The sequence below is a fragment of the Manis pentadactyla genome, chromosome 4 (assembly GCF_030020395.1).
Source record: "Manis pentadactyla isolate mManPen7 chromosome 4, mManPen7.hap1, whole genome shotgun sequence".
Taxonomy (NCBI): domain Eukaryota; kingdom Metazoa; phylum Chordata; class Mammalia; order Pholidota; family Manidae; genus Manis; species Manis pentadactyla.
In genome coordinates, this window is record NC_080022.1 from 37,265,371 (window position 1) to 37,275,515 (window position 10,145).

Sequence of the window (10,145 nt, forward strand, 5' to 3'; positions counted from 1 at the left end):
AGGAAAGCACAGATTTCTGCCCCCAAGATCATTGTATTAACTTAGTGAGGTGGGTAGGGCAGGTAGTATTTAACATAGGAGATTTTGACCAAAAGTCTCATAATATTCAGAAAACCACAAAACAGGAGAGAGGAACAATTTGGCCCAAATACTTTTCGGGTCTATAATGAAGTTAATGAATCTTCAATCTCGTAGAGATGGAAGGCAAATACTGCATCCCCACAAACTGACTTGTATCACTGCAAAATCAGCAGTCTCTTTTTTGGCCCCACATGCCCTCTCTGGGTACGCTCATCCACTCCCACTGCTTCCATCCCCTTCTGGATAGACTACTTTCAGCTTCCACCTCTTTTGCAGTTTCAAACCCATATTTGTAATTGTCTATTGGATATCTCCATCTAAATATTATCAAAGCAAAATACAAAGCTTGAAGTCCTTTCTTTACAGTTCAATATTTCCTATATTCTTTTATTATGTCTTAAGAGTTCTTTAGGCCGACAGCCTATTTCAGTTCTAGCAAAAACGAATTGTTTGAAGCAAGATAAGGAAGGAAGGAGTTATTAATACAGATGAAGAAGTCATTTAGAAGAAAGTCAGAGGCTGAAAATATTTTTAAGAACAAAATTCTAGTGAAAGTGCCCTTGTAAGGTTCACTAAAATGTCCCTCTTGGAGATATCTGGTCCTCATGCAGCATCTATGGAAATTGGGCTTTAAACTCTAAAGACCTTCTTGTGCCACTTGGTCATCATGGATTATCAATATTCAGATTGGTAGCTGTACTCTAGGAAGTATATGAAGTGTCATTTTTCTACATTAAATAGAAGAGTCTTAAAACTCTGTGCCTGTCTCTTCTTCCTTCATGCATTAAGCTAAAAAGATAATGTTGATCTATTGCTTATTTTAAAACAATACACATAAGGCAGTTTATTCTGACAATATCACAGAAACAATTAAAGCTAATGAAACTAAAACCACACAATGCCTACACCTAGCAAAACATATTCTCTTCGGATAATAGCATCATTGTGTATCAAAGTCATCCTTAACCTCTCCTTCCTCTCTCTTTTTCCATATAAATTCTCTTCCCGACTCCACTACCTTTGTCCCTGACTTCATCAATTCTCCCTGGATTTACTTTAAAGTCCCAACAGTGCTGCTAGAAGGGTACTTCTATGTAAATCATATCAAATCATTTCCCTGCTTAAAAAGTTGATGGCTTTTCTTTATATACAGAATAAAGGACCCTCACGATCTGGCCCCACCCTCTCATTCCACCCTTACCTCGTGTCCCCTCTTCCTACATCCGTAGCAACCGAACTCCCCGAAGTTCGCCGAGCTGGAGTATCTCTGCACAGGCTTTTCCCTTTACTCGGAATGCCCTGGTAAATCTTCATCACCCTTCACAATTCAACTCGAATGTCATTTCCTCTATGAAACCATCTCCTAGACACAGCGATGTTACTATCGCCTGTGTTCACAAATAGCGATTTCACACTGGTGTTTACACATTACTTACAGTATACCCTGAACTTCAAACATTTAATTGATTTCATACTAGGTAATTGAACGAGACAAAGTGAGGAATACAAGAATGAGCATATGGGGCTTCAGTCCTCTAGAAGTTTTCACAGAAAAATCAACCTTAAATGGCACGTTATCGAGCCGTAAATCTTTCACATACCTAAGTACAAACGATTCCCAAGGAATTCGTGGGCCTCTTCATTTATTTCTCCCATTAGTTGTCTTTTACTTCATCGGCCACAGGCTCCCGGAGGGCGGAGCCCACCATAGGGCCCTGAAAGTTGCCCACCGTCCTTCTCCGGGCTCCGCTGCCGTTCCGCCGAGGAATCCCAGGCACAAAACTCCACTCACGGCAGCCTCCGCCAAGCCAGAGTCTGTTGGGCCAGAACAGACGTGGGCTCCATGGAGCTTCTCCGCGACTCTGCCCCGCCTCTGGGACGTTGGGGTCGCGGGAACGCAGGCGGCAAACACAGGTTCGCGAAAACAAAGCCCGCGCCGGGCCTGCTGACTGGCTAGAAACCCGACCCATCAGGGAGCGGGGGCGGTGCCGGAGGGGACACGCACAGTCGTCGAGACGTAATGGCGCGTCAACCAATCAGCACTAGGCACCGGTCCAGCGCTCGACCAATTCCAAGCCTCCTTGGAGAAAGGAGGGCGCCACCGGGGCTCCAGGATCAGGATCCGGAGGATTTAAATACTTTTTTAGTCAACGGTTAAGTTCCGGGGTGGGGAGGGCCGTGTACATGCGCAATGAAAAACCCGGCCGGCATATGTGAAGATGGCTGAGGAAGTCGGAAGTGGTTGCTTCTCTGATTGTGCCTATGCTGTTAGAAGCCGACCAACTTTTTTTCTTCAATGTACAAAAGAGGAAGAAAGTTAGATTTTTTTCCGGTTGCTTTCCTACTAAGAATTATTCCTCTCAATAACATAATTTTAAAGTTTCTTCCTGTTAAGCAGAAGCGTGAGTTGAATTTATCATCCATTTATAGCTATTTCCACAGTTGTTGGCATTATGTATGGTTTTGGTATTATATGTATTTGGCATATGGTATTAATATTGATTGGTGTGATAAATTATAGTTCTCTGCAACTAATGGTAATTGGGCCTTCTCTGCCATACTTTATGATTGCCCTGACACCCAAAGTAGGTATTACTTATCCCTCTTCAACAAGGGAGGAACATAAAGATTACACAGCTAGATAGTGCAGAATTTGAACTTGAAATGCCACTTAATTTCTTGTAGAATCCGCTTTTGTTAATTTCCTGAGCAAAAGGAACTTCTTGAAGTCTGAGCTGAATTTGTGGGCTGTCTTGTTATGAATTTATGAATAAGCATTCACTCTTGAGAGAAAACACTATCCTGAAAAATGTATCAAACCAAGAAATACATGCTCCTTAGAGTATCATTCTCTGCTTTTCCTGGAAAAATTCCTAGAATCAGGCACACTTATTAAGGGAAATGATGGTAAATTCCTCAGCTTTGGTGTGAGAGCATGAAGAGACTCAGACAAAGGTACATGTCCAACAAAGTGCTGACTAACTCTGTAGGGAGCTCTGGAGCAAAGATTGCTCATTAGGGAAGTTCCACATTAGGTTAGAACCCTTGCTGTCAATCATTGCCTGGGGCTTCCTGGAAGAGCAAGTACCAAAACTAAGGCAGATCCTGAAAGCCACAGCAAGGTCCTGTCAGCCAAGTGTACACTTTGCAGCCAATTTTTCTTTCTTAGAGAGATCCAAGTGACATGCCTTGATGGCTGCCATACGTTACATTAAGTTCAAAAGTCCTGGGGTGGGAGATTCCCTGTATCTTCAAAGAAGAACAAGGATTCCAGTATGTCCTGAGCAGAGTGAATGAGGAGAATATTGAGAGTTGAAGGGAGAGGCAGTGTTGGTAGACTACATAGGGCCTTATAGGCCATGATAAGGACTTGGTTGCATTTTTTAGTTAGATAGAAAATCACTGAAGATCTTAAATAGGAGACTGAGATGATCTGTTAGGTCTTAAAAGGACCACTGCAGTTGTTCCATTGAGAATAAACTGCAGTGGGCAAGGGCAGAAGCAAGGAGATCAGTTAGAAGGTTGCTGCAGTAACTGAGGAGAGAGATTGAAGGCAGCTTGAACTGGGATGGTGGCACTGGAGGTGATGAGGAGTTGTTGGATTCTGGTTATGTTTTGAAGGTGGAATCAACAGGATCTGATTACAGATTGAATTTAGGATGTCAAAGAAAGAGACCTTGTATGGGCCCCTCATTATTTATGGTTTTTTTTAGTCCTACCTTAAGATATCTGAAAGGGAGATTTAAGATGATATGAGTTAGTCAAAAAGGAAAGGACAAGCATAATACATAACTCCCTACTCCTTACATGTGGGATAGGCATAGTGGCATCCTTACAAAGAGTGTAGTATGAAAAGGAGTGGGGGAAAGAGTAACTCAACAGTGGAGAAATCTGACCAACATTACTTAAGCCAGGTGATCAAGGCAAACATTGTCATAAGTCATGTTGAATTGCTATCTAACAGCATACACAAAAGAAAATTTTAAGTGGATTAAAGACAAATATAAGACATGAAGCCATAATACTCTTAAAAGAAAACATCTCTTGAACATAAGCATGAGTAATTTTTTTCTGGACACATCTCCCCAGGCAAGGGAAACAAAGGCAAAAATAAACAAGTGGGGCTAATCAAACTAAAAAGCTTCTGTACAGCAAAGGACACCATCAACAAAACAAAAAGGCAACCTATAGTGTGGGAGAATATATTCATAAATGATATATCCAATAAGGGATTAACATCCAACATATATAAAGAACTCATATGACTCAAAAAAAAACCCCAATTAAAATATGGATGGAGGAAGACAAGTAGTGACTCTATAGCATCTTACTATGCTGATGGACAGTGACTGTAATAGGGTATGTGGTGGGGACTTGATAATGGGGGGAATCTAGTAACCACAATGTTGCTCATGTGATTGTATATTCATGATACCAAAAAAAAAAAATGGGTGGAGGACCCAAACAGACATTTTCCCAAAAAAAAACAGATGGCCAACAGACACATGAAAAATCCTCCACATCACTAATCGTCAGGAAAATGCAAATCAAAATCACAATGAGATATCACCTTACACTAGTTAGAATGGCCACTATCCAAGAGACAAGAAATAACAACTGTTGGTGAAGATGTGAAGAAAAGGGAACCCTCCTACACTGTTGGTGGGAATGTAAATTGGTGCAATATGGGAAGCAATATGGAGGTTCCTAAAAAAACTAAAAATAGAAATACCATTCAACCCAGTAATCCCACTTTTAGGCATTTACCTGAAGAGCACAACATCCGAAAAGATATATACATTCTTATGCTTATTGCCACATTACCACATTATTTACAATAGTCAAAATATGGAAGCAACCAAAGTGTCCATCAGTAGATGAATGGATAAAGATATGGTACATATGAACAATGGAATATTATTCAGCCATAAAAAAGAAAGCAATCCTGCCATTTGGGACAACATGGATGGACCTAGAGGTTATTATGCTAAGTGAAATAAGCCAGGTAGAGAAAGATAAATACCATGTGATTTCACTTATACATGGAATCTAAAAACAAAACAAAACAAAATGAACAAAACAGCAGTAGACTCACAGAAACTGAGAAGTGACTGGTGGTTACCTTACCATGGGGGAAATGTTGGGTGCATAGGTGACATTGGTGAAGGGGATAAAAAGGCACAAAATCTCAATCATAATATAAATTATTATAGGGGTGAAAGGACAGCATAGAGAATATAGCCAATAGTTCTGTAACATCTTTCTATGTTGACAGTAACTGTACTAGTTGGGGTGAGGATTTAATAATGTATATTATTTTTGAATCAGTATGTTGTATACTTGAAACCAATATAACATTGTATATCATCTATACTTCAATAAAAATATCATGCTGATAGTATGTATACTATCATGTACTTGATATGTTGTGATAAAAATGGCACTTTACCTTTGTGGTCTTCCTTCCAGCAATCTATAACTCCAGTCTTATCCTGGGAAATATGTTAGACAAATTCCAATAGTGGGGAATCCTATAAAATACATGAAATAATCCTAACATACCCCTCAAAATTCTTAAAGTTATCAAAAACAAGAAAATTAGCCAAGAGGAAGCTAAAGAGATATGAAAACTAAATATAACGTGGTATCATGGATGGGATCATCAAACAGAAAAACAGCACTAGATTAAAAACTAAGGAAATCCATCAATATAAAAAGAAAGCAAAACAGAAGGAACAAAACAGCAGTAGACTCAGACACTGAGAAGTGGTTACCGGAGGGGTTGGGACAGGTGCAGGGGGAGAGCTGGTGGAGGACAGGGAATGTTGAACCACTGTGATGCACATATGAATCCAACATAAGATTGTATATTAACGACACTTAAAAAAAAACTAAGGAAATCCAAATAAACTATGGACTTAAATTAGTAATGATGTACCAATACTGTTTGCTAATTGTAACAAATGTACCATACTAAAATAATAGGGGAAGCTGGGTGGGGTATATATTGGAACTCTGTACTATTCTCTCAATTTTTCCGTAAATCTAAAGCTGTTTTAAAAAATAAAGTCTCTAGAAAATAAACAAAATAGATAAGCCTCTAGGCAGACTTATTAAGAGGAAAAGAGAGTCTACACAAATCAACAGTATCAGAAATGAGAAAGGAAAAATCACGACGGACCCCACAGAAATACAAAGAATTATTAGAGAATACTACGAAAACCTATATGCTAAAAAGCTGGGAAACCTAGGAGAAATGGACAACTTCCTAGAAAAATACAACCTTCCAAGACTGACCCAGAAAGAAACAGAAAATCTAAACAGACCAATTACCAGCAATGAAATTGAAGCGGTAATCAAAAAACTACCAAAGAACAAAACCCCCGGGCTAGATGGATTTACCTTGGAATTTTATCAGACATACAGGGAAGACATAATACCCATTCTCCTTAAAGTTTTCCAAAAAATAGAAGAGGAGGGAATACTCCCAAACTCATTCTTTGAAGACAAAATCACCCTAATACCAAAACCAGGCAAAGACCCCACCAAAAAAGAAAACTACAGACCAATATCCCTGATGAACGTAGATGCAAAAATACTCAACAAAATATTAGCAAACCGAATTCAAAAATACATCAAAAGGATCATACACCATGACCAAATGGGATTCATCCCAGGGATGCAAGGATGGTACAACATTCAAAAATCCATCAACATCATCCACCACATCAACAAAAAGAAAGACAAAAACCACATGATCATCTCCATAGATGCTGAAAAAGCATTTGACAAAGTTCAACATACATTCATGATAAAAACTCTCAGCAAAATGGGAATAGAGGGCAAGTACCTCAACATAATAAAGGCCATCTATGATAAACCCACAGCCAACATTATATTGAACAGCGAGAAGCTGAAAGCATTTCCTCTGAGATCGGGAACTAGACAGGGATGCCCACTCTCCCCACTGTTATTTAACATAGTACTGGAGGCAATCAGACAAAACAAAAAAATACAAGGAATCCAGATTGGTAAAGAAGAAGTTAAACTGTCACTATTTGCAGATGACATGATACTGTACATAAAAAACCCTAAAGACTCCACCCCAAAACTACTAGAACTGATATCGGAATACAGCAAAGTTACAGGATACAAAATCAACACACAGAAATCTGTGGCTTTCCTATACACTAGCAATGAACCAACATAAAGAGAAATCAGGAAAACAACTCGATTCACAATTGCATAAAAAAAAATAAAATACATAGGAATAAACCTAACCAAAGAAGTGAAAGACTTATACTCTGAAAACTACAAGTCACTCTTAAGAGAAATTAAAGGGGACACTAACAGATGGAAACTCATCCCATGCTCGTGGCTAGGAAGAATTAATATCGTCAAAATGGCCATCCTGCCCAAAGCAATATACAGATTTGATGCAATCCCTATGAAACTACCAGCAACATTCTTCAATGAACTAGAACAAATAATTCAAAAATTCATATGGAAACACCAAAAACCCCGAATAGCCAAAGCAATCCTGAGAAAGAAGAATAAAGTAGGGGGGATCTCACTCCCCAACTTCAAGCTCTACTATAAAGCCATAGTAATCAAGACAATTTGGTACTGGCACAAGAACAAAGCCACAGACCAATGGAACAGACTAGAGAATCCAGACATTAACCCAGACATATATGGTCAATTAATATTTGATAAAGGAGGCATTGACATACAATGGCGAAATGACAGTCTCTTCAACAGATGGTGCTGGCAAAACTGGACAGCTACATGTAGGAGAATGAAACTGGACCATTGTCTAACCCCATATACAAAAGTAAACTCAAAATGGATCAAAGACCTGAATGTAAGTCGTGAAACCATTAAACTCTTGGAAGAAAACATAGGCAAAAACCTCTTAGACATAAACATGAGTGACCTCTTCTTGAACATATCTCCCCGGGCAAGGAAAACAACAGCAAAAATGAACAAGTGGGACTATATTAAGCTGAAAAGTTTCTGTACAGCAAAAGACACCATCAATAGAACAAAAAGGAACCCTACGGTATGGGAGAATATATTTGAAAATGACAGATCCGATAAAGGCTTGACATCCAGAATATATAAAGAGCTCACATGCCTCAAAAAACAAAAAACAAATAACCCAATTAAAAAATGGGCAGAGGAACTGAACAGACAGTTCTCCAAAACAGAAATACAGATGGCCAACAGACACATGAAAAGATGCTCCACATCGCTAATTATCAGAGAAATGCAAATTGAAACTACAATGAGGTATCACCTCACACCAGTAAAGATGGCTGCCATCCAAAAGACAAACAACAACAAATGTTGGCGAGGCTGTGGAGAAAGGGGAACCCTCCTACACTGCTGGTGGCAATGTAAATTAGTTCAACCATTGTGGAAAGCAGTATGGAGGTACATCAAAATGCTCAAAACAGACTTACCATTTGACCCAGGAATTGCACTCATAGGAATTTACCCTAAGAATGCAGCAATCAAGTATGAGAAAGACCAATGCACCCCTATGTTTATCGCAGCACTATTTACAATAGCCAAGAATTGGAAGCAACCTAAATGTCCATCGATAGATGAATGGATAAAGAAGAGGTGGTACATATACACAATGGAATACTACTCAGCCATAAGAAAAGGGCAAATCTTACCATTTTCAGCAACATGGATGGAGCTGGAGGGTATTATGCTCAGTGAAACAAGCCAAGCGGAGAAAGAGAAATACCAAATGATTTCACTCATCTGTGGAATATAAGAACAAAGGAAAAACTGAAGGAACAAAACAGCAGCAGAATCACAGAACTCAAGAATGGACTAACAGGTACCAAAGGGAAAGAGACTGGGGAGGATGGGTGGGTAGGGAGGGATAAGGGGGGTGAAGAAGAAGGGGGGTATTAAGATTAGCATGCATGGGGGGGTGGGAGAAAGGGGAAGGCTGTACAACACAGAGAAGGCAAGTAGTGATTCTACAACATTTTGCTATGCTGATGGACAGTGACTGTAAAGGGATGTATAGGGGGGACCTGGTATAGGGGAGAGCCTAGTAAACATGATATTCATCATGTAAGTGTAGATTAATGACACCAAAAAAAAAAAAGGCAATTCCTGTGTGGAGACCTCCAATGAGTTCTATACAAGGGTATAAAGGGCATATAAAAGTATAGGCAAAGGGTCTGTTTGTGTTTATACAGAGGATCAAAGCCTAATTGGGCTACCCCGAAAATGAACTAAGGTACGATATGAAAAAGAACTTCCAACATCAGCACTCTCTGGAAGACTCATGCCAGAAGATGATCATCAAAAAACCCGAACAAAGATCCACGCACTGCTACAGCTGTAGATGCACTCATCCCACCAGTTCCTGGACTTGCCATGGGAATGAAGAAAGAGATATCTAAGCTGGCCTGTGCATACAGTAAAACACAAATTTGACTGGATCTATACTGTTGGAACTCAACCAAGAATTAGGAGAAGTGCAAATTGTAGCGCTCCAAAATCTTACAACTACAAACTATGTACTGTTAAAAGAACATATGGGATGTGAACAATCCCCAGGAATGGGTTGTTTTAATTTGTCTGATTTCTCTCAGACTGTTCAAGTTCAGTTGGACAATATCCACCATATCATAGATAAGTTTTCACAAATGCCTAAGGTGCCTAACTGGTTTTCTTGGTTTCACTGGAGATGGCTGGTAATTACAGGTATGCTTTGGTTATGTAACTATACTCCTATTATGTTAATGTGTGTGCGCAATTTAATTAGTAGTTTAAAACCTATACATGCTGAAGTTACTCTACAAGAAGATATGTCAAAGAAATAATCAATCTTCCCATGTTTTCTTCCGCCTGCTACTTCTATAGCTTTTCTTCTTCCTTCCTAATTACAACCCTTAAATAGAATTCGTGCCTCATATCAAATTTACCGAGTATCATAATTCTTCCAAGTGGTAAAGATACCTCAAGATAAATGCTGGACATAGAAGCCACAGGGCATTAATATGCAAAGAAGTAAAAAGCTAACCTTTTCAAAA

General features: G+C 39.2%; 1 protein-coding gene across 2 annotated transcripts in view; it reads right to left on the reverse strand.

Annotated features, from left to right (window-relative positions):
* STIL (STIL centriolar assembly protein) overlaps positions 1-2,039 on the reverse strand; it is a 61,688-nt gene extending 59,649 nt beyond the window's left edge. For both annotated transcript variants that reach the window (XM_036893168.2, XM_036893167.2), the window contains exon 1: positions 1,683-2,039. The gene's annotated coding sequence lies outside the window, so the exon portion shown is untranslated. The remainder of the gene's footprint in view (positions 1-1,682) is intronic.
* Between the last annotated feature and the right edge of the window lie 8,106 nt (positions 2,040-10,145).